This window comes from Lepisosteus platostomus, chromosome 5 (genome assembly GCF_059453375.1).
Source record: "Lepisosteus platostomus isolate fLepPlt1 chromosome 5, fLepPlt1.hap1, whole genome shotgun sequence".
NCBI classification, from domain to species: Eukaryota; Metazoa; Chordata; class Actinopteri; order Semionotiformes; family Lepisosteidae; genus Lepisosteus; species Lepisosteus platostomus.
In genome coordinates this window covers 59,081,468-59,104,281 of record NC_142615.1, presented here as the reverse complement: position 1 = coordinate 59,104,281, position 22,814 = coordinate 59,081,468, and the positions used below count along the sequence as shown (strand labels likewise).

The 22,814-nt window shown below is 47.3% G+C and overlaps 1 pseudogene; it reads left to right on the top strand.

The window, feature by feature from the left end:
• Nucleotides 1–67: 67 nt before the first annotated feature.
• On the top strand, nucleotides 68–20,408 carry LOC148670339 (globoside alpha-1,3-N-acetylgalactosaminyltransferase 1-like; annotated as a pseudogene).
• The last annotated feature ends 2,406 nt before the right edge of the window (nucleotides 20,409–22,814 follow it).

Sequence of the window (22,814 nt, the reverse complement as noted above, 5' to 3'; positions counted from 1 at the left end):
CCTGGCTGAGGAACCGAGAGCACTGGCCGAAGATCAGCACTGTCATAACCCACCTCCTTCATGAGGAATGAACCAGGGAGACAGCTACAAGGGTGAAGTTGAGGTGGAGGAAGAGGTGCTAGGTTTTCAGCCAGGGAGCTATTATGTTAAACACTGTTAAGCATTAAGACAGTCACACAACCCCTACTGCAATTTCCCTCACGGGATCAATAAAGTATCTATTTAGATTGTCATCTTAGCATCACGCCTTTTGTGTCAACATCTTATTTACACTTTTAGACACAAGTTATCAGACGAACTTAGGACCTCCCATTTACTTTCACTTGTAGTTGTTAGCAAGGGTCTGACAGCTCAGTTTATCACTCCTTATTATCCCAGCTGAGTCAGATGCTGCTCATCGCGACAGTGCACAGTGACAAGGCAGAATGCTAGTCCTTATGGACATGTTAAAGATGATGAAAATACTTACGATTTATAATGAAATAATAAATATATAAATAATGACATTTATTTTAGAAAATAAAACCTGTACGTAAAATAAATATTTTATTTCCTAGCGCTAAAATGAGATGAACAGCTGAAATCGTTAGGACTCATGTGCAAGTATGAAACTAAAATGGCAAATTTCAAGAGTCTCAGTCAAATGTCCAGATCAAGTTTGTAGTTGTGTTTGTCGTGAGTATTCACGACACTATTGTGATCTCTGGTTTTGGCAAATTACTCAAACATTGCGCGGGAGTACGCACCAGCCACTGTATAATGTACTCATAACCCTTAAAAACAGTAAATAGTAATAGACAAGTACCTTATTCCTCTTGGAAATGGATTTTAAGCTTGATGGTGGAAGTCTGTTTTCACAGCTACTCTCCCACTAAATTTGGCCTCTTAACTCTAAACGTTGCACCAGCACCTTGGTTCCCACTCAGGGTTACAGGTGTGCATAGATACATTAAGATGAAGCATGTGCATTGCGTTCACCTTAAGACCTACAGACAGTGAGGAGGGGCGACGCAAAGGATTGTGGGGTATGATGTCATGGCACACTACACCGCCATCACAGAACACGTCCGGCCTGCTGGGAGAGGTGTTAGTGGGGCCAGCAGGGGGGGGCTCACCCTGCGGTCTGTGTGGGTCCAAATGCCCCCGTAAGGTGACGGGGACACTGGACTGTAAAAAGGCACTGCCCATCGGATGATACTCAAAAAGAGTAGGGGTGTAACTTTCCATTGGCCTCCTAATAATCCCCATCTATGAAATGGCATCATTACTCTGATCTCCTCCCCACTGAGAGCTGCTGTGTGGTGAGCGTTCTGGCACACTATGGTTGCCGTCGCATCATCCAGGTGGATGCTGCACACTGGTGGTGGTGGAGGGGAGTCCCCATTACCTGTAAAGCGCTTTGAGTGGAGTGTCCAGAAAAGCGCTATATAAGCGTAAGCAATTATTGTTAACTACTGGTTAAGCTACAGAGCCCTTTCCCAAGCTATGCATTAACACTCCCATTCCGGAGCGGGAATATTCACGCTGGTAGCAGACAAAGTTTTTCTGTTCCCCTCCCCCTCGCCCTACGACCACCGCCAGCTGCCGCCGTCGCGATACAGTCCCAGCCAGGCCCAGCTCGAGGTGGGACCCCGGACCAGCTCCAGGAGCCGCCGGGTGTCGGCCGGGCCAGGACGGAGGCCAGGTCGCCGCGCCCATCCCAGCAGTACCGCCGGGCTTCGGGCCAGGTCTTGGGGCTGTTCAAAGAGGAAGGTGCGGCCGGGGCTGGGGGGTGTCAGCACTCACAGCCCTGGACGAGAGACGGTCCTTTACACCAGCAGCCATCCCACCCTGCAGCTCCCCCTGCTGGCAGCCCCACTGAAGCTCAGCAGGTGTGAGTCTGGTCAGTACCTGGAGGGGAGACCTCTGGGGAAAAACTAAGGTTGCTGCTGGGAGAGGTGTTAGTGGGGGCAGCAGGGGGTGATCTCACCATGCGGTCTGTGTGGGTCCAAATGCCCGAATACTGTAAAAAGTTGACATTCTTTGGCTAAGGCATGAAACCGAGGTCCTGACTCTCTGTGCTTAGTAAAAATCCCAGGTTACCCCAGTGTTGTGGCCAAATTTCCCCATGTCCTTTACCCATCATGGCCTCCTAATAACTGGCCTCATCCCTCTGCTCTCCTCTCCACTCCACAAACGGACTGGAACATCATTCAAGTGGTAGTAGTGGGATTCCACCTTACCTCGAAAGAGCTCTGAGTGGAGTGTCCAGAACAGCGCTATATATAAGTGTAAGGATGTGAGTGTATGGAACAATTACTGCAACACGTCAGCTACTCGGCTCTGTGCCTGTGGTGCAACCTATTCGAGGTCCGGTTAAGTATGATGAGAAGGAACTTGGCAAACAATCGTGCAGTGAAATAATCCAAATGATCCCAAAACAATGATCAGAATAAAGGAGGCACGAGTTCAGGTTACCGGTGATCGATGTGATAAGACACTGACCTGTTAAAAGCAGGTGGTGGAGTACGGTCCTCTTCATCACGGCAGAAGCTCCGATCTGTGAGCACAAAATCGTTGCCGGTGTGTTCCGTCTCTGTGCTGCCGTGCCTTTTTTGAACTGGTAAATTAGATCACGTGGCTAACAGGTTAACCGAATGCAAAAGGCAAAACTTGGTACACGTGGTGGACAGCACACTGGTGGAGTGGTTAGCATAGCTGCCTCACAGCTCTGGGTTCAATTCCTGACCTTGGAGCTGTCTGGGTGGAGTTTGCATGTTCTCTCCGTGTTCTTACTCTTCAGCTGCTCTGGTTTCCTCCCAGCAGTCCAACAATAGGCTGGTGCACAGTCTGTTAAATTGGTAAGTTTATTGGCGTCTGTGCGTGTGTGTATGTCCTGTGATGGACTGGTGTCCTGTCCAGGGGGTGTGCATGTGTGTGTGTCCTGATATACAGTAATAATAATAATAAGCTTTATTTTATATAGCGCCTTTAAAGGTGGCTTCTCAAAGCGCTTTACAGGATGACAACAATAAATAAGAGGAATACACAAGATAAAACACAATTACAATATACAGAGGAGACGTGGATGGTGGTACTAAGAGAAGCAGAGGGGTGAAGAATGGAACCAGTTCAGTAAGGCTTTTCTGAAGAAGAGGATTTTGAGTCTGGATTTGAAGCAGTTTAGAGAAGGTGACTCTCTGATATCTGACCGTGATTGGCTGGTGTCCTGTCCAGGGGCTGTGTGTGTGTGTCCTGTGATGGACTGGTGTCCCGTCCAAGCCGAGCTTGTCGTTTTGTAATCTTTAATCCACTGATCTGAGTCTTTACAAAACACAAAATTAAGGTTATGAAAATAAGGTTACATGATAATAGATAATAATGTAATAGAAACTGAATAAAACCCAATATGAATAGAGCTGCTATGAGTCCATGGTGTATGCAATATATTATGTCCAAGTAGAGCAGTATGTTGAATACAATGAAAACTGTATGTCCATGTAGTCATTACGGGCGATTAGCTAAAGGAGCCGCAGGTCGGCTGTTTATAATAATAATAATAATTGCTTACACTTATATAGAGCTTTTCTGGACACTCCACTCAAAGTGCTTTACAGGTAATGGGGAATCCCACTACCAATGTGCAGCCCCCACCTGGATGATGCGACGGCAGCCATAGTACGCCAGAACACTCACCACACACCAGCTTTCAGTGGGGAGGAGAGCAGAGTGATGAAGCCAGTTCAGAGATGGGGATTATTAGGAGGCCATGATTGATAAGGGCCAATGGGAAATTTGGCCAGGACACTGAGGTCACACCCCTACTCTTTTCGAGAAACGCCCTGGGATTGTTAATGATCACAGAGAGTCAGGACCTCGGTTTTACGTCTCATCTGAAGGACGGAACCTGTTTACAGTGTAGTCCCCATCACTATACTGGGGCATCAGGACCCACACAGACCGCAGGGTGAGCTCCCCCTGCTGGCCCCACTAACACCTCTTCCAGCAGCCACCTTAGTTATTACTGTCAACAAGGAAAGAATATTAGGAACATGAAAAGGCTGAATGTCTTAAATGCGTTTTTTTATACTGAAACAGAGGCGCGCACACGTCATTACAAATGCACACCCACACAGAGACAGCCGCAAGCACCCTGTGCAGAAATATGGCCTCCAATAGGAACAAAAAACTCCAGCCGGACAATTTGAGTGTTCAAACCAAGAACCCAACACGCACTCATGCTGGCAGCCTGCGCAGAAAAGCAGAAAGAACCACAAGCCTTCTCTGTTGGGAGGGGGGACACACACTCCCTCTCTCACACTCCTGCTTTCCTTAAATAGCTCATTCTTCATCTCTGGTTCCTACATACAGTATAGCAGCACTCAGTCTGCTTTGAATAAGCCATAAATCCAAGATTTGTTTTATCTGTTCCTCTTGTCTAGGCCTAGAGCTGCTTTTCATAAAAGAGCCGTTTGTATAAATAGCTAGGGTTACAGCTGAAGACACCAGCTTCATCCCTCAGTGTGAAACAAGCGTTCTACATCAAGAGTGAGAGAAGAGGGCGAGGCCTTGCATTTTAATTCATTTTTCTTCTGAAGACCCAGCTTCTCAGAGACAGGCTCAGCCCCCCCACCTACACAGAAGACCCACACGGTTACAAACATAGGCCTGAACAGAGTTCCACACACACAAACACACACACACGCTCGCACGCAAATGAGCTTGATAAAGATAAGTCAGGATAAAAACACACAAGCCTTACCCGTTCACAAATGTGATGTGCACCCCCACCTCTCTCACACTCGGCAACTCCTGAGCTGATTTCTTTAAACGGCTTATCCTTCATCTCTGATTCCTACGATACAGTATCACAGGGCTCCGTCTGCGTTGAATACATCATAAATCAAAGATGCATTTGGGTTCCAGCTGAAGACACCAGCTTCTCCCCTCAGTGTGTAACACGCATTATACGTCGGGAGAGAGAGAAAATTCATTGAATTTTCTTCTGAAAAGCCAGCTTCTCAGAGGCAGATTAAGCCACTCATGCGTTGTAGAGAGACAGTTAGAACTGCATCCTCACAGAGTCGAACACACACACAGACACGTCCTCTTGTTTTAGCAAATACACAAACCCGACGGCCCTCCCAACGATCCAGACACACACACACACACACACACACACACACACACACACACACAACATCAGCAGTCACTCTCGCATGCTGGACCCCCACTCAGTCCTCACCTCCAGCTCCTGCGAACTGCTTCGAATAAACTACATTAAGAAAATGAGGTTGCGTTCCGGTAGCAGGCCTTCCTGGGCACCAGTGTGAGTTGCACACTCATTTGGAAAAGCCCTTCTGCATCATCGGGCGTTGCTGCTTCACAGTGCTGGACCTGGGGTGTGGGGTGCTGTCTGTGTGGAGTTTGCATGTTCTCTCCCTGGTTTCCTCCAGGCGCTCCAGTTTCCACCCCCAGTCCAGGGACAGGCTGCCACTTTCACTGGGTGGCGCACCGTCGCCGTGGCAACATGGTAGGTCGGAGCCGATTTCAGAGATCCTGTAACCAGCACCTGTCTGAGAAACTGTTCACTGCCCCGACAGACAGGGAAACCTGTTATCACTGGACTCAGTTCCTCCATCCTGGCAGTGTGGGACACTCTCTTCAGGCTAAAGAGACTCAGTTCCTCCAGCCTGTCATTATGGGACACTCCCTTCAGACTAAAGAGACACAGTTCCTCCAGCCTGTCAGTGTGGGACACTCTCTTCAGACTAAAGAGACTCGGTTCCTTCAGCCTGGCAGTGTGAAACACTGCCTTCAGACTAAAAGGACTCAGTTCCTTCAGCCTGTCGGTGTGGGACACTCTCTTCAGACTAAAGGGACTCAGTTCCATCAGACTAAAGAGACTCGGTTCCTTCAGCCTGTCAGTGGGGGACACTCTCTTCAGACTAAAGAGACTCAGTTCCTCCAGCCTGTCAGTGTGGGACACTCCCTTCAGACTAAAGGGACTCGGTTCCTCCAGCCTGTCGGTGTAGGACATCCGGGCATGGGGAGGATACACAAACTCCACACAGACAACCGGTTGAACTTGGGGGGGGGGGGCTTGGCGCTTCAAGGCAGCAGCGCTACCCACTGTTGCCCTGCTTTCCACTTGAGATGACGAATCTCCAGAGCAACCTAACTTGTTGCCACAACACGAGGCGTAGCCCCTGCCTAGCGGGTTAACCATTAACCCCCTTGTGATTTCGTTTTTCAGCTCCTGGGCTGTGGTCTCTATTCCTGTTCTTGTTCCTGGTCTGTTTGCTCATAAGGGAACCAAAGCTGCTCTTGTTTAGGGGCTCGGAGACGCTCTTCCACAATTCTGCCCCCTCCAGTCCCATCATCAGGTGAGTTGTGTGGCTCTCTTGGCAGTTTGTGTGGGTCGTTCCTGGACAGCCGTTTAGGATTCATTTTTACGTTGTTGGATCAGTGCTTTCGGTCTAGAAGGGGGTGCATTTTTCAGCTTTTCTCAAGACTGCAAAAAAAAACCCCAGCAAAAGTGCTAGCAGGAGGCAGAGGACTTATGGGATAGTGTTGTGGTTCTGTTTAAAGAAACCAGTAACATTCAGGGCAAAATTTCCTTTTGCTTCTTTGTTGCTAGTTTTTACTGTTTTGTTACTTTATTGCCATTATTAACTACATCATTCTTCCTGTTTTTCCTTGTGATGAGTCTGATATACAGAGCCCTGCAAAGGTATTTGACGCTTTTTAGAATCTATTTCCTTCGGGCCTCATGAGCACATTCAACGCTCAGTGGATTTTACAAGATGTGTGCAGTGCTCTTCACATTTCATTACTTGTAGCCACAAGCCTTTGAACCGGCAATTCATATTTAGGTAGTGTCCACAACCCACTCCACGCATTCAAAGTAAAAACCCCAAAAATAAATAGAGCATATGAAAGAAGCACATGATTCTAACTCTTTGTATTGGCATACCTCAGTTATGTGCACAAAATTATCTTCACAAGCCACACCATGAAAGTGGCCTCCCGTCTGTGTGCAATACTAGGGGTTCTCATGATTTCAGAATAAATTGTAGTAGTGAATTTCAAAGCAAAGATTCAATAATGAAAATGAAGGAGCTAGTTTTATAAAGCAGCAGATCAGGAGCAAGGTTTAAAACACCTCCAAGATGTTTGATATCCCTTGAAGCGCGGCGAAGTTGATCGTTAAGAAGTAAAAGGCCCGCCAGACAATATCTGTAGCCAGAAATCTGTGACTAGCACTCGATCCTCTCTTGTCTCCTGATATGTGAAAGATGTGATTAAGACAGCATTTTTCCCCCACCTTAGAAATACTGCCCGCATTAGGCAGTTTTTATCAAGTGCCTGCTTCATGCATTTAGAACGTCAAGGCTTGTTATCCGCTGTTAGTGGATTTTTCATACGTGTCCTGCAAAGATCTCTTTTCGCAGCTAACCTTGATATTTCTCCCCAGTCAGAAGCGGGAGTGCTTTCTGTCGCTATCCCTCTCATCCGACCAAGAGCCAGACAGATGACCCGCTGTGCTTGTAACCCTGAATTCCTTTTGGCTTGTCATCTTGCCCAACGAAAATCCCAGCTAAATCCAGAAAATTAAGCACATCCACCCCAAAACCCTCACAGATACTCTGCCTCTCCACTCCCCAAAGCAATCATTTCTGGTTTCAGCCCGTTGCCTTATTCAGGTGTAACGATTCGCCTCTCCAGCCTTTTGTTTCCTCTTCCTGCCTCTGTTCCTGATCCCGTTGGGGGCGTATTGGTCTGGGCCTCTGTGGCGCACTTGGTTAGCGCTTTCGGCTGTTACTTAAAAGATGGGTGGTTCAAGCCCACCAGGCACCGTAGCTTGAAGTGTAGTGCGCTGGTTTGTGTTCGATGAGAGCCTGAGTTCAAATCCACAGACTTTCAGGGCGTTGTATGGCCAGCAGCCACTGGAGCTCAGCAGGTGGGAGCCTGGTCAGTACCTGGAGGGGAGACTCCTGGGAAAGCTGAGGCTGCTGCTGGAAGAGCTGTTATTGGGGCCAGCAGGGGGCACTCACCCGGCGGTCTGTGTGGGTCCTGATGCCCCAGTATAGTGACGGGGGACACTATACCGTAAACAGCTGCCGTCCTTCAGATGAGATGTAAAACCGAGGTCCTGACTCAGAGGGCTGTCTGTGTGGAGTTTGCATGTTCTCCCTTTGTTGGCCTGAGTTTCCTTCAGGTGGTCCGGTTTCCTCCCACAGTCCAGAACCAGACTGGTGCGGTTAATTGACTTCTGGGAAAACTGGGCTCTGGTGTGAGTCTGTTTGTGATAGACTGGTGTTAGTGGGGCCATCAGGGTGCGCTCACCCTGCGGTCTGTGTGGGTCCTGATGCCCCAGTATAGTGACGGGGGACACTATACTGTAAACAGGCGCTGTCCTTCAAATGAGTCGTAAAACCGAGGTCCTGACTCTCTGTGCTCATTAACAATCCCAGGGCGTTTCTCAGAAAGAGCATTGTTCTCGGCTTTGTGAGCAAGGTCCTGAACACAGAGTGAAATCAATATGCACACTGCAACCGGCACTCCCACTGGATTGTTCATTAGAAAGATTTGGGTGTCAAAAGCCAGACCCGGGGGCTGTCCTGAAGATTCATCATTCGTTCTCCAGCTCTTCTCAACTTCAGGGTTGGGTCGGATGTCCTGTGGAAGTCACGATGGATGTGCAGGCTCTGGGTTCTCTCTCGGCCGATACAAGACCCATCTAGTCTCATCTTCGATGCAACATACACAGTTTTTGCCCCTTTCATCTTGTACACATTGCGCGCACTACATGTTACTACCTAAGCAAAAGCGTAAGAGTTATCGCTGGGATCTGTTGATTTCCCCTTTATCAGGAGGTTTGTTAATACATGATAAAGCTGTCTTTGGTTTAAAGGGGGACTACAATGCTAGCTTCTGGCTTAGAGTGAATCAGCATCGACAACCACAATAAAAGCAAAATGTACACAGTAACTTGGAAAACCTCCCATTTACATCCCAAAGCAGACTGAATCTCCAGGTCTGCGCAGCGGCGTGTTCTGCGATTCAGAACAAAGCAACAAAACTCTTTTCTGGACACTCCACTCAGAGCTCTTCACAGGTCATGGGGATCCCACTACCGTCACCAGTGTGCAGCCCCTACCTGGATGATGCTCCAGTCCGCTCAGCACACAGCAGCTCTCAGTGGGGAGGAGAGCAGAGGGATGAAGCCAGTTCAGAGAGGGGGGGTGATTAGGAGGCCAGGATGGGTAAAGACCAGGTTCTGCGATTCGAGGGCCACAAAACTCCCGGTGAGGCGGAGCGGCCCTGTGACCCTGTAAACATACAGGGCCTGTGGATCCGTCTTTTTTAATCCAGTAGAAATACTGCTCTGGACTTCGACAGTAACTTGTTCCATTTGAGTCTTCCCCACAAATGGCACAAGCCAGAACTCCTTTTGGAACGTCCTTCCTGCGGGGATAACGAAATCCGAACGCAAAGCACCCAAACGCACTGGTTTTCTGGGGTCAGAGGTCAGACGAGACGGAGCCCTCCCCCCCCATTAAACGGACTTGAGGGAGATTTAAGCACCCAAGCAGTGCTGGGGTTTCTGGGATTTCTTTAAGGATGCAGACAAGGGCACTGTGGCGATTTGGCCTCAAAGCCATGAGGAGGATGGCGTCACAGATACGTCATACAGGCTCCGAAGGCTGGAGGTTTATTGCCCTTTGAGTTACAACAGTGTGCTATTCAAGAGGGAGAGAGAATTAATCATTGTTGACACTTCTACAGCGCTTTTCTGGACGCTCCTCTCAAAGCTCTTCACAGGTCATGGGGATCCCCTCCAGCCCCACCAGTGTGCAGCCCACCTGGATGATGCTCCAGCCCGCTCAGCACACAGCAGCTCTCAGTGGGGAGGAGAGCAGAGGGATGAAGCCAGTTCAGAGAGGGGGGTTGTTAGGAGGCCATGATGGGTAAAGGACAGGGGGGGAATTTGGTCAGGACATCGGAGTTACACCCCTACTATTTTCCAGAAACACCCTGGGATTGTTAATGACCACAGAGAGTCAGGACCTCAGTTTTACGTCTCATCCCACTAACAGCTCTTCCAGCAGCAGCCTCAGTTTTCCCAGGAGTCTCCCCTCCAGGTGCTGACCAGGCTCCCACCCGCTGAGCTCCAGTAGCTGCTGGCCACACAACGCCCTGAAAGTCTGTGGATTTGAGCCCCCCCCGCTGTCCCCACTATCCCCTCTCCCAGCAGCAGCCTCAGTGTTTTCCCAGGACTCTCCCCTCCAGGGACTGGCCAGGTTCTCACCTGCTGAGCTCCAGTGGAGGGGGCTGCCGGCTGGGGGGGGCTGCCAGCTGGGGGAGCTGCAGGGTGATATGGGTGCTGGCCATAAGGACGGAGAGAGACTGCAGGCAGAGAGAGAGTCTCTTGTCTGTAGATCTAATGTTAATTGTATATGTTTTGGCAACACCGACTTATTCATTGGTCATGTCAATAAGGCTTAGTGAATTGAATCAAGTCTCTTGTAGCTGGCCAGAGGGCATAAGAGAGCAAGGAAGTTTGGGGTGCCCCCCCTTATATACTGTAGGGTGAAGAGGGGCAGCAGAACAGGGGGTAACAGCGCAGTCCGACACTTGAGGGGCAGTGGAATTCAACAGTAGATAATGAAGGAAGAAGACCGGCATCATCAGTCAAAATGAATGTCAATAAAATGTGTGGGACCGCAAATCTGCGTTCAGGTAGAAATCCTGCTTCGCCAGATGTGACCTCGCCCCACATTGACCCCTTGGGTCGAAACCTGAGCCTTTCTCGTTCTGTCACAAATGATCGGAAAGCAGTGGCTTCAAAAAGCTCTTGGACCATGAATGTGTGTCTCCCCCCTTTTTTTTCCCCCACCATTTGCCGCAGGTAAAGCACCATGCCAATGACATCATTGGTGACCCAGTTGCTGTGACGCCAGTCCACCGCAAGGTCAGTGGCTTGACATCACATTTCACGGTGCTGCCGGTGTACGGGGGGCCTGAATCCTTTGGAAGATACAGCTCACTCTGTTGGAGGCCCGCAGTACAAGGCCGCAGCATATCGGCGTTCAGGTAGAAATTCTGCTTCGTGCGAGCCAGATGTGACCTCGCCCCATGTTGACCCCTTGAGTCGAAACCTGAGCCTTTCTCGTTCTGTCACAAATGATCGGAAAGGAGTGGCTTCAAAAAGCTCCTGGACCATGGATGTGTGTCTCCCCCTTTTTTTTCCCCCACCGTTGGCCGCAGGTAAAGCGCCGTGCCAGGTAAAGACCCGGTTGCTGTGACGCCAGTCCATCACTGGCTTGACATCACACCCGAGCCACAGTGACATCACACCCGATGTCTCAGCCCTCCTTTAGTCATAGTCTTTAGTCATTTTTCTGTTTCTTTGTGCAGGAGACATGGCCACCACCACCTCCAAGTATTTGCAGTGTGCCCTGGCAGGATTTGTCCTGGGGGTTATAGTGACATTCGGGTACGTACAGCTCAGAGTTTGCTTTACAGCTTGGCTGCGGTTGATGCAGCCAGATTGAGAAAACTGTCTATTTTATCAAAAGAATTTCAAAGAATACTCATGCTTTGGCGGCATTAACAGATAACCACTTTACCTTTCACTTCGTCTTTATGGGCTTACAGACAGTACATCCATGCATTTTTCTAGCTGCTTCTTTCAATTCTCGGTCGTTGGGGAGCTACAGTCTGTACCAGCAGGGTTCACCCTGGACAGGACACCAGTCTATTACAACACACACACACACCGATATTGACTCACACATTACTCCAATTGACCTACCAGCAAGTCCAGGAACTCGGGGAGGAAGCTGTAGCTGCCCATGGTAATCCATGCAGACACGGGTAGAACATGCAAACGCCACACAGACAGCACCCCAGGTCCCAAAGTGAACCCAGAGCGCCCAGTGATTTAAGGTTGCAATGCTAGCAACTGCACCACTGAATCATATATTTTTTTACCTGCTTGCGCAACCCAAAAGTTACAGTTTTGCAATGCGTTGACAAATAACAAATAATAGGCTAAGACAAATAACTTAGTTATTTACAGTGTTGCCAGAATGTTGCCTTTGCGTGGCTGTTTTTCTCCTGTATTTCAGCTCTCCATTTGTGCTCAGATCCCCACCCCCCTGAGGGGGTGTTTGTAACCTTGAGTTACTCAAATGATAACGCCCGGTGGTTTATGGTATGTGGATGGTGTGTTGCAGTGTCAGTGAGAGTGCCGTGGGTGGGACTATTGGTGTGCTGGTTGTTCTTTCTTACCTAAGGCATAGACAATCTATCCACCTCTTGGTCATCCTGAGTGGCGTTTCTTTGAGCAAAATATTCCTCCTGTCCTGACTGGAGGGAGCTCACCCAGCTGTGTCTGGAGAGAAGCCAGGGTATCGGCTTCAACCACGCGGCTGGGCAGCTTGTTCCACACCTCCACCACCCTTTGTGTAAAGAAGTGCCTCGTGTTCTCGGTCCCCAAGTGCTCTTCCTTGCAATTTGCACTTTTGTCCCCTGCTCAGTGTTTCACTTTTCATTTTAAAGAAGTTGTCTGTGTTTTCTCTCTCAATGAATTTTGAAAAATGAGATTAGAGTTGCCTCTTATGAGTTGGCTGACTGAAGTGCTTCCCTGGAATGTTGCTTGAAGTGCTTTGCCTTCCAATCCTCATTCTTTCAGACACATTAACACAAAATGTGTCTGAAAGTGATAAGATAAGGATAATAGAACAATTAATAATGATTATGTAGTGCCACAGTAAGCATAAAAATCCCTAAAGGCATTCTTTAGTAATCCATTCTGCATGAGCTGCCTCACTAAACAAATGGGTGATGAATCAAAATCAAGACTGAAAGCGTTCAAACGTTTTGTTTTGCATATACTGAATTATTCAGATTCTTGCACGTGGTCACGTGAGATGGGATTAAGCCAAAATGCATCACACTCAAGCAACAGACTGAAGAATAGGGAAGGAAAGACCTCTAGACCTCATGAGTCAAAGTCCTAGTGATTGGGTACATAAAGAAATTCAAATGATCAGAATAGCCTGAACAAGGGTGAAGCATGATGGGATTCTGTGTGGCGTGACATAGAATGGAAATTGGCAATGGTTGTTCAGCTCCTTCTCGGGGGACGTTGGCTTATTTTCCCTGTGTTATGTAGTTCTGGGAAGAAGTTAGCTGCTCGTTGTGAAGATATGTGTGTTATCCTCTGAGTGCGTCTGTGTTTGTAGGGTAGAGTCAATAGAGCTGGGAAGGTCATGGTGATGATGAGAGCTGAAGTGAGTTTTATATCCAGCAGGGCTGAGCTAAGTCAGCCCCGATGGCTTTATAAAGGTTGTTTTATTGACCCACCTGGCCCCAGTTATCCCTTTGAAGAGGAGCGGGCAACGCTGTTTTTATAGTTTGGGGTTAGAAATATTCAGCGTGGATGAGGGATGAGTGCATTTCAAATTGAAAAAAAAAACATGTGCACAGTAACACAGTAACAGTAATAGATCACATTTCCAGGTCTGCCCAGCACCATGTTCTGTGATTCAAAACGAGGCAACAAAATGTCCGTTGAGGAGGAGCGGCCCTGTGACACTGTAAACAAGCAGGCTTGTGGATCTGTCTCTTTTTGATCCAGTAGAAATACTCCTTTCGACTTGCAGTCGGTTTTGCCCACAAATACTGCGTATTTGTTAACTTTTTGCATGCAGATCACATTGGAACATTTCTGTGGTGTAATGTCTGCTGCACAACCTGGACTTATTCCTCCGTACCTCACATTGCCTTAATCATCACAGGGACTAGTGAGCAGGAAGGGCTGCATCACATCACTCTTCGGGGAACTCGAAGGCGAGTTTGCGACACCCCCATCTTTCCCGAACACACTGCTGTGTACAGTACAGTATGACTTCATGATCCAAGGATGTGCACTGACATTGCCACGTTCAGTTAAGAGCCTGTTTGTACAGGCAAATCCTCAGAGCGTTGAATGGGAACTTGAACAGAAAGGCACTTTGCATGATTTGGATTATCTTCATGAGTGTGACCACGTGCTGCTGCGTACAGTATGAGGTCTTCCTCCACGTGATATAGCAGGAGATACAGGAACAGGAGTTATAAGGTTTAGAAAACATGATGTTAAAGGGTTCATCCCCACATTTGTAATGAATATCTGATATTGTTTCATCCACAGATATTTAGGCACTAAACCTCCAGCGATTCTGAGTTGTATTGCGTGGTAAGTATACTTCAGCGATGCTCCTATCAAGACCTTTTAAGATTCATGACATATATGTCTAGGTCATTCGAGAGTCATGGAAGAGCCAGAGCCTATCCCAGCAAGCAACAGGCACAAGGTAGGATCCACCCTAGAAGGCCGCCAGTCTATTGCAGAGCACACATTAACACACACACACGCAAACATGCGCACACACACTCGCACCAGGACCTCTTCTCCCAGAAGCCAGTTGGCCTACTGCTATGTCTTTGGGCAGTGGGAGGAAAGCCTTCGAAATGTAGGGAGAACATGCAAACTCCACGCAAACAGTGCTTCAGGAACTGAACTCAAAGCCTCAGCCCTCCGAAGCAGTGCCAGCATGCTGCCCAGGTTTAGATACAAATCTTTGGAATTATGTTGAATACTTTTGCATAAAAAAACTTACTTCCCAGCACCTGATCTGCTCCACACATGGTTGTACTTCAAAGCCTGGGAGAATTTAAAAAGAAAGCCTTTTAAACTCATTTTATTAAGGGCTTCTCGATAATAACAGCTCTTCTCCGTTCTATTTTTCTTAGTGCCCCTCCCAAATACAGTAGGAAATACTGGAACAACATTCCAGGGATTAATGTCAGTCCAGAGGGGTAGGTATTGTCTTTCATCCATTTGAGAAACATTTCCAGTGAGTTTGTGGTAAAAGTCAAGTCATCTTTAAATCATAAAAGAATCCTTAATAAATCAGTTCAACTCCACGTTATCTTGTGAACTAGCTTGTTAGAATGATTTGACTTGGAAGCACCAAATGAAAACACACACATGAAAATGCATCAGCAAGTTCAGTTTGAACTGTTTAAAACCTCAGAAATGGGATTTCAGGCCCAGCAAACTTTGACTTGGAAAGGATACACAGAACAGGCCTGGCAAGGGTCTTGAATTGAAGGGACCCCCTTGGACATCTAGCCAGAAACACCGGATAAAAATATCCAGAACAAAAACGGGGGGAAAAACATTTTTCAAAAGTCAGTTTTGCAAGTTGTGGCACACCTAGGATATAATTTTATCTTTCCAGGTCTTCTCTTGTGTGTTTGCTGCCTTAGATGAAAAAATAACCAAGATTATTGAACAAATCTAAAGAATTCTGTGTGTGATTTTTTTTTAATGAAGACTGGTCTTGGAAGGATTTTCTCTGCCTTCCAAATATGTGAAATAAATATTTCTACTTGTTATATCAGCCTTCTCCTTAGCCAGTTGAAAAAAACTTTTATTGTGTGCTTCTTTAGCATGTAAAGTTAGTTTTTACTCTGGAAATGTGCTTTTTTTCCAAGGGATGTTGAAAATAACATTGGTGTTATGTTTTGATTTTGATTTATAATACGCCCATGGTGCAGTTTCTGTCTGAAGTGCTGTTGTCAATATTATGCAATTGATTTGTTTCTTGCAAACAAGTTGTGCTGTTGTGAAAACAAACTTTATGGTTGTATTTCGAAGATATTGGAGAACATTTGCATTTTCAGTACTTGGAGAAACATTTAAAAATAGTTTGCTTATGGAAATGAAAAGTGAACTGTTAACTGTAGTTTATGCGTTGTTCCAGATGGGGACAAAATGGTTGTATAGTCTCTCCCTTAATGCTATAAGAGTACAGATTTTGACAATGTCTTACGTAAAACGCTTGTCTTAAGATTTATCCCTTTTTAATCCAGTTGGGAAGTAGGTAAACATATCTTGAAGTACCTCTCTACGACAATGATTCTGTTTGTTATCTCTGGAGCTGTCTTATACCTTACTTCAGAATAACCCAAGTCCTCGCATCCCCGCACTGGCTTCCAGTCAATAATGAATTTCAAGTGATGTCTGCTATAAAGTTTTGTATTGTATTCTTTCCATCAGTTGCATTCCATCCCCTGATTTGAATAGCGTTCCATAGTGGTCTTTGGGTAATGGGCACGTAATGTCTTAAGTGAATCAGTTATTGATATCATGGGCCTTAGTTACTGTGTAGCTTGCCGATCTTTAAGCACCAGGGTGGAATGTAGTCTGTGTGGGCTCTCCATGCTACCAGTTAAGGGGGATATGCCAGAGCTCCAGTACTTATAATCACTGGCCTGGACCCAAATGTCTACTAGATGTACTGTAAGAGCACAGCCCAGTTTGGACCACATTTCCCACTTCCTTAATCTGTAGGTTAAGGAAGTGCTGCCCTTAGTCATCTGACCAGTTTTGGGAAGACAATTGGCAAGGGGACTAAAACCAGGTTAAAAAAAAAGCAGCAGCTCCTTCATCCCCCGGAGGATTCTGGGGAATGTAGTCCAGACATCTTATTGCACGAATGGAATTATCCCCAAAATAAAATACATATAGCAGTTTACTTACTATATCACTCACACTAAAGATGACAAATACACATTTCCTGTTTGTAAAGAGGAAATGTTTTGGACATCGATGTCCCAATAATTGTGTGGACTGTATATCTGACAACCGTATGACTGTCGATTGCTGTTGCTGGAGATCTTTCAAAGTAAGACACGACATTATTGACCCCCAAAGAGAAAATTGAGGCGTTACAGCAGCCCAGCCCAAGAAAAGCAAGGATCAGACTAAGCTAAAATCAGAATAACCACAGCATTAGAATAATTAAATAAGTACGTAGAATTCAAAATAAAATAAATAAAGTTGACAAAATTGGTGTGTGCAAAATATGTTTATAGACACTGTAAAGCAATAAAAGATGTGCAAAATGTCCAGAAAACATTATGTATAAAATGTATAAATTATGTATATTGATGCAGTGTCACAAAGTGCATGAGTGTAACATGCTGTCCATAGATGAGCAGATGAAGGGCTAACAGTCCTAGCCTAGGGCAGCGTTATACACCCTGACAGCCGCCGGGAGGAAAGACCTGCAGAAACGTTCCCCTGAACGCTGTAGCTGGAGCAGTGCTCCGCTCCCTAATAACAGTCCCATGAAGCGGATGAGAGGTGTTGTTAGCGAGACAGATTTACCTCCCTGATGTCCTAACAGTGTCACGGAGCAAGACTGGACAAGCGTTTTGTGCTGGATCAAGGAGAAGTAACATGCCCTGCCTGTCACTACAACAGCACGACTTAAATGTGTGATGAATGCAATCCCAGCTCACACAGATTTAACGATGCCCAGCTCCATCTGTTGGTCAGTAATAATAATAATAATTGCTCACACTTATATAGCGCTTTTCTGGACACTCCACTCAAAGCGCTTTACAGGTAATGGGGAATCCCACAACCACCACCAATGTGCAACATCCACCTGGATGATTCTCCAGTCTGCTCAGCACACAGCAGCTCTCAGTGGGGAGGAGAGCAGAGTAATGTAGCCAATTCATAGAGAGGGATTATTAGGAGGCAATGATTGGTAAGGGCCAATGGAATATTTGGCCAGGACACCGGGGTTACACCGCTACTCTTCTCGAGAAACGCCCTGGGATTGTTAATGACCACAGAGTCAGGACCTCGGTTTTACGTCTCATCCGAAGGACGGCGCCTGTTTTCAGTATAGTGTCCCCATCACTTTACTGGGGCATTAGGACCCACATGGACTGCAGGGTGAGCACCCCCTGCTGGCCCCACTAACACTTCTTCCAGCAGCAACCTTAGTTTTTCCCAGGAGGTCTCCCATCCCATCTGTGTCATAACACCGTCACCTCCGGGTTTTCAATCCCTGAGATTATAAGTGAAAATGAGGCGCCAGCTGGAACTGGGGTCTCCAGATCTCTGATCGCCTCTCGCTCGTGTCCCAGGATGAGAGACATGCTGACCGTCACCCCCTGGCTGGCTCCTATCGTCTGGGATGGGACCTTTGACCCCTTGATCATCGACAGCATTAACAAGCCCCTCAATCTCACAATAGCAACCACTGTCCTCGCGGTCGGCAAGTAAGACGTGTTGATCACAAAGAGTACTTAACAGAAATATGTCTTCTGTATCCGTGACTTCTTTTAGAATGTGCTCTCCTACACTGGGAGGAGGCACTGTTCCAGATCCCCTGTATCAAGACTAAGAGAACATTTACTTTCTTTCTAACTAAAAGCGTTCTATTGTTGAACACTAAAACAAAAAGAGGCTGGCCTCTTATTACTACTGTCATTTTTAGACTCTTCACAAGCTAATTGTTTGATTCAAATCTAATGCTAGCAGGCATATCGCTCTGCAGCTCACAACTGGCAACCCCACTGGAGCTCAGCAGGTGAGAGCCTGGAGAAGAGACTCCTGGGAAAGCTGAGGTTGCTGCTGGGAGAGGTGTTAGTGGGGTCAGCAGGGGGCGCTCACACTGCTGTCCATGTGGGTCCTCATGCCCCAGTATAGTGACGGGGGACACTATACAGTAAAAAGGCACCGTCCTTCTGATGAGACGTAAAATTGAGGTCCTGACTCTGTGGTCATTAACAATCCCAGGGCGTTTCTCGAAAAGAGTAGCAGTGTAACCCCAGTGTCCTGGCCAAATTTCCCATTGGCCTTTACCAATCATGGCTTCCTAATAATCCACATCAGTGAATTGGCTTCATCACTCTGCTCTCCTCCCTACTGAGAGCTGGTGTGTGGTGAGCTTTCTGGCGCACTATGGCTGCCGTTGCATCATCCAGGTGGGGGCTGCACATTGGTGGTGGTACTGGGATTCCCCATTACCTGTGAAGAGTTAGGGAGTGTCCAGAAAAGTGCTATTTAAGTGTAAGCAATTATTATTATTATTATTATTATTATTAATGGTACTGAAGTTCTGATTGAGCGGTGCCATTGAATGTTTTGTATTATGGTATTGCATTGTTGTTGTACCGCATTATTATTGTCGAAAATGTTACGTGTTCATGAGCTTTTTATGTGCAAGACAAGTTCACTCAAGGGCAAGAGAGGTCGATGCAATTCACTTCTGGATTCCTTAACCACTGGCTGAGGGGTAAACCATTTCAGTAAAACACAAATTCAGGCTGGCACATTTAACTGGCTCTGGGGGGGGGGGGGGGGCTAAACTCTTGATGTTGATTTTTGAATATATTTCACTTCGTATAGGCAAGCTCTCAAAAATGCCTGGAAAAAGGAGTCGGCAGGAAAAATCTCTAGCAGGGCTGAAAGTTAGGATCCGCTATTGAAAAGGCCCTGGAAAGGGAAAATATCTCTTCCGAGGGGTAGAGAAAAAAGAGTGGGGTTTCCAGGCAAGCAGTGGGAATATGGCAGGTTACAACCTGGATGGGACGCCAGTCCATCTCATGGCAAACGCATAGACAGACGCTCACACACACACTCATAGCAGGGCCAATTTTCCCCAGACACCAATTTACCCACCACCACGTCTTTGGACTGTTGGAGGAAGCCGGAGCACCCAGAGGAAACCCACTCTAACCCAGGGTGAGATCATGCGAAATAGCACCCCAGGGCCCCATCACCGCGAGGAAGCAAAGACTAACCACCACGTCCCCTCTGTTCCCGAACCATCCTCCCTCTTTTCCCAGGTACATGCGCTTCCTGAAGGGGTTCCTCAAGTCGGCGGAGAAGCACTACCTGGTGGGGTTCCGGGTGCACTACTACGTCTTCACTGACCAGCCGGGGGAGGTGCCGAAGGTGTCCCTGGCCCCCGGGAGAAACCTCACCGCCATCCGGGTGCCCAAGTTCGACCGCTGGCAGGAGATCTCCCTGAGAAGGATGGAGATCATCCGGAAGACCAACAAGGAGCAGATCCGGGGGGAGCCCATTATATTTACATGGACATGCACTTCCAGAACCACGTGGGGGCGCCTGGTTCTATTACAGTCACCGGGACCAGTTCCCCTATGAGCGCCGGCCGGCCCCCACCGCCTACGTCCCCTTCAACCGAGGCGACTTCTACTTCCAGGTGGCCGTGTTCGGGGGGCTCATCGACGACGTGTACTGGCTGGTCAAGACCTGCCAGGAGAACCTGCTGGTGGACAAGAGGAACAACATCGAGGCGGCCTGGCAGGAGGAGAGCCACCTGAACAAGTACCTGATATGCAACAAGCCCACCAAGCTGCTTTCTTCCGAGTACATCTGGGACGACCAGAAGCAGCGTGTGAACGAGGTCAGGGTCATCCGCTTCTCCACTGTCCGGAAGAACCTTGCCGAAGTCCAGGATAACTAGACAGCTGCGGTGGATCCTCCCGGATGTGCATTTGAGCCAGCAGTACTGACCGAAAGTGAGGCCAGTTCAACCTTACAGGAACACACACACATTTTAATCTCATTCCATCCCTTCGTTTTCCGACCCCTTTATCCGATTCAGGGTTGCAAAACCAGGGATGCCTCCTGGAATGGACCCGCGTTCTGTGTGAGGAGAGACGTGTGGGCCACGTAATTTGTCACTGTATTTTGTCATACAGTTCAAGAGCTTTCGAAATAAAAACTCCCTATTTGCAATATAACACAAGGTCCTGGTGACAGTTTCTGTTCATGTGATCTGCAGTGATCTGCTGCATATTTGCAAGATGCTGATATAGGCTGCACGTGCACTCTTAAAACAAAGGGGAGCTGCACGGCTATTTTTATAGGTTAGAGAGAATCGCCATTGATGAGCGCATTTCAAACCACAATAAAAGTAAAACTTACACAGTAACTTGTAAAAGCTCCAATCTGCATCACAAAATAGATTCAGTGAGGAAACAAGACTTCGGCTGAGGTGAAGCGGCCTTTATTACACTGTAAACAAGCAGGCTTGCGGATACGTGTCTTTTGATCTAACAGAAATATTGCTGTCAACCTCCAGGCTGTTGTGCCAATACGTGGAGCTGACTTGTTAACTCTGCCTGCAGGCTGTGTTGGAACATTTCTGGAGTGAAATGTCTGCTGCACCACCTGCACTTGTTCACTCGTCCATCGCATTACATCAGTCATCACAGTGAACTAGTGAGCAGGAAGGGCTACATCATGACGCTCTTTTTGTGGGAACTCTCGCCCTCGCCTGTGGGGAGACTAGGGATTTGCAACAACACGGTGTGTCACGGCACTTGCACAAAGCTTATGATTTTGTGCTTAATTCAGAATTTATCCAATTTTTCTAAACCATCCATGGATTTATTTTGTTACTAGGGCTTAATCACCGGTATGAGAAATTGGGACTGCAGTTCCCCCATGAAGACGCGTCACAATTGTTGAAACATTTCTACATTTTCTTGTGCTTGTGTTGGTACATTTAAGACAGTAGGGGGTTTGGGGGTAACACCTAAAATGGTGGCCGGGCGGCTGATGTGGCACCCCAGGCCCCCCCAAATCTGGCTACATCCCCCGACTGGGTTAACTTTGTCCGTGCTTTGGAGAATCTTCCCTCGTAGTTTTCAGAGTTTTCAGCGCTCAAAAAAAGGTTCAGGCCCACAGCCTGTGAGTGTACAGTACAGTGTTTGCTGCTCTCTTGAAGGCTAGTTCCTGTGCTATAAGATGGCAACCGGGAATTGTGCTATCGCACCAGAAGGAACGCGTCGCATAATGTCAACGTAATGTATGTGATCGAGAAAGGCACAATTTCAGGGGAACCCAAGATCCAGCCTTTTTTATCGCCAATCCCTTATTTTTAAGAAATTGAACTTTTCTTGGGTGGGTTAAGCACCTCTTTGCCAGTGGGCTTAGTCTTTTACACTCAGGACAAGCTGATCTAACCCTGTGGCACACGGGTCGAGAGGAAATGAAACGCCACTTCACTGCTGTAATTTGCAAAGTAAATAGCAGGGCTTATGGCCACGATCCTGCACCTTCAACCTAGGTTTGTTTTGCATGCTGGTACTAAATGCCATTACAAAAGGGGACCCACTGAGGTTGAAGCTGTTTTTGAAAAAGACGAGTATTTGCTGGCTAAACAAGACATTTGCAGACACATGCGAAGTGGTACTGAAGTAAATAGATTAGAATATATATGGGAAAAGCTGCCAGCAGAGATGAAACTATGTTGTGTTAAGATTGTATTGCACAGTAGGAGGATCTCATTTAGAATAGTGCATACAATGTTGGTGCCTCTTCTCAATTTCAGGTAGTTTCCACTTGTGGTTGGAGTTTCACGGTTCATTCCGAAGAAATCAGATGGGTTGACTTTGTCAGTGGATTTTGGATCCACTGACACTTTGATCTATGTTCAAGACTCAAGAGATTCTGTCAGTGTAGAACACTACCCTTCAGACTAAAGAGCTCCTTCAGACCTGTCAGTGTGGGACACTCCCTTCAGACTAAAGAGACTCAGTTCCTCCTGGCTGTCAGTGTGGGACACTCCCTTCAGACTAAAGAGACTCAGTTCCTTCAGCCTGTCAGTGTGGGACACTCCCTTCAGACTAAAGAGACTCTGTTCCTCCTGCCTGTCAGTGTGGGACACTCCCTTCAGACTGAAGAGACTCAGTTCCTTCAGACTAAAGAGTTCTTTCAGCCTGTCAGTGTACCTTTGATGAACAGGGTGCCAGGCCGTCAAAGGATGCTAACCGCTGTACCAGAACCGTGTCACCGTCTGACTTCTGAACAGTGTAAACTAATTTTCTGAAATAATCTGCTAAAACTTTGTTGCGCCACCTTCTTTGTTGACAGTGTTTTGTCTTGTCGTATATGTTTTTGCTGGACCCTAGCCGTAAGAAAACACATTTATCCC